The 2,649-nt window shown below is 40.2% G+C and overlaps 1 non-coding gene across 1 annotated transcript; it reads right to left on the reverse strand.

Annotated features, from left to right (window-relative positions):
* Positions 1-1,993: 1,993 nt before the first annotated feature.
* On the reverse strand, positions 1,994-2,100 carry LOC112534315. Its single transcript, XR_003078611.1, has one exon. It is a non-coding gene; the product is annotated as a small nucleolar RNA R71 (small nucleolar RNA).
* Between the last annotated feature and the right edge of the window lie 549 nt (positions 2,101-2,649).

Raw genomic sequence — 2,649 nt, forward strand, 5'->3', positions numbered from 1 at the left:
GGGAAGTCAAAACGGCCCGAGTCCGTGTAGTAATTCTAGGCCGTGTAGCTTAAGCACTTTGAAGCAGCACATTTTTCGAGGGTACCACGACCTAGAGCACGGCCCGTGTTGGTTAACACGGGCCAGAACACGCAAGAACACAACCATGGTCGATTCAGTTCATTCTTCCAACTAGAGTCCAATACAGCCGGGACAAGGCTCGTGTTAAGAGACACGGGTTGGAACACGCCCGTATTTTTGCAATGAATAAAAGGAATGAGCCAAAAAAAAAAGAAGAGGGGAGTTTGGGATCGGCGACTTTGACTTTTGATCTTTCATTGAAAATTTCCTAGACGTGTTGTCAGGCATTTCAAGAGGCTTTGAGGAAATGGATTCCACCTTGGAACATTAGATTCGTGATCTGGGTTTTGGATTGAAGATTGAGGAGGAGTTTTGGAGCAAATTAAGGAGCAATTTTGGAGATTACAGTGTAGATCTAGGCTTTGAGCTGTTGATCCAATTCTAGGAAAATGGTGTATATGTTTCGATTTCTTTGTTCTTTCACTGTAATTGAATTCTAATAAAAGGGTGTATATGTGTAGCTAGATTGGTTGAACCTATTGGGGTTTCTTGCTATGTTGGCTTTGTGCTGAATTATTGATATTGGTTGAGTTTCCTTTCTTGTATTCTTTTTGCAATTAATAATTAAATCCAGTTTTCTTACATTGAATGTGTTAATTACTGTTCATATAATTACTTTAGCAATTGAGGAATTCTAATTGAGTTTAGAAATTTAATTGCAAAATCAAGTTAATTTTCACTTAGAGATAAGGTTAATTAATTTGCCGGAATAAGAATTAACTAAGCTTAATAGAGGCGAATTAAAGCTTAAGGCTAACGTAATAATCAATCGTTAGGAAGATATTCCAACTTTAGATTCTTAGGTTTAGGAATTTGGTTGTCTCGAGAGAGAAGAATTCAGTTAAGAATCCGTCCACGGATAGCATAATCGGATTCAACAATCTGTTGTCTTTTGTTTGATTACCAACTAGTCTAGGTCCTCTTTGAGTTTGCTTTCTTTTCTTAATTGTTATATTTACTCATTCATTTTCGCATTCCATTTAGAACTTAGCTTTTAGTCATTAGAAAATCTATATACCATCTGTCATTAATTTTAGGCTAGATAACAAAGAATGAAGTAGTAACTCTAGGATTCCACTTTCTCGAGGGATACGATATTTTTAATACTTGCCGTTGTGCTAGGCTACATCGATAGGTTCACTGCCTTAGTTGTAGTTGAATACATAGCACAACAAGTTTTTAGCGATATTATCGGAGAACTTTGTTTGAAAACTAGAGTGAAATTTGCTATTTGTTACTTTAGTCATTTTTCTTTTCTATTTTTTCATTTACTTTTTATCCATTTATTCATTCATTTATTTACTTGGTTTGTTGCTGCCTTGTTCATTTCAGGTAGTTTATGACCAAGAGTTCTAATCCTACACCAGTAGACCCTCTACCCGAACTAGAGCGATCCCTTAGGCAGCTGAGGAAGCGATTAGACATGGAGGAGGAGGAGCAGATTGAGACTCCTGTCCATACACCAATAAACATGGGAGATGGCACCAACAATGTCGCTGAAGCAAACAGGACAATGTAAGAGTTTGCTAGACCTTTCTTGGAGGGGACACACACTAGTATAGTGAGGCCAGCTGTTGCAGCGAATAACTTTGAAATTAAGCTAAATGTCATTCAGATGGTGCAACAGTGTGTACAGTTTAGGGGCTTGCCTAGTGAAGATCCTAATACCCACATCGTGAATTTTTTGGAGATTTGTGATACCTTCAAGATAAATAGGACTACTGATGATGCCATTCGGCTTAGGCTATTCCCATTTTCCTTGAGGGATAGAGCAAAGAGATGGCTGCAATCACTACCAGCTAACACTATTACCACATGGAGTTCTTTTGCTTAGGAATTTCTTTATAAGTACTTTCCTCCTGCTAAGACTGCAAAGATGTGTAATGACATTTCTTCTTTTATGCAGTTTGATGATGAGAGCATGTATGATGCGTGGGAGAGGTACAAGGACTTACTGAGATGTTGCCCACACCACGGTTTGCCATTATGGATGCAGATGCAGACTTTTTATAGTGGCTTGAACTCAGCCACTAGGCAGATGGTAGATGCAGCTACAGGTGGGGCCATCAACAGTAAGACGCCAGAGCAGGCTCAAAACTTAATTGAGGAGATAGCCATGAACACATATCAATGGTAGTCTTCTATGAGTAGGCCAGGACGGCAAGGAGTGGTGAACTAGGTAGATTCTACATCAGCCTTGCCAGCTTAGGTGGAGCTTTTGACCAAGAAGATCGACCAGCTCCAGATGCCAGTTCATGTAGCACAAGTTGGCTGCGAGTTTTGTGGTGGCCTGCACTAAAGTGCAAACTGTAATTGAGGAGATAGCCATGAACACATATCAGTGGTAGTCTTCTATGAGTAGGCCAGGACGGCAAGGAGTGGTGAACTAGGTAGATTCTACATCAGCCTTGCCAGCTTAGGTGGAGCTTTTGACCAAGAAGATCGACCAGCTCCAGATGCCAGTCTATGCAGCACAAGTTGGCTGCGAGTTTTGTGGTGGCCTGCACTAAAGTGCAAACTGTAATGCGG

The sequence above is a fragment of the Ricinus communis genome, chromosome 1, assembly GCF_019578655.1.
Source record: "Ricinus communis isolate WT05 ecotype wild-type chromosome 1, ASM1957865v1, whole genome shotgun sequence".
Classification (NCBI taxonomy): domain Eukaryota; kingdom Viridiplantae; phylum Streptophyta; class Magnoliopsida; order Malpighiales; family Euphorbiaceae; genus Ricinus; species Ricinus communis.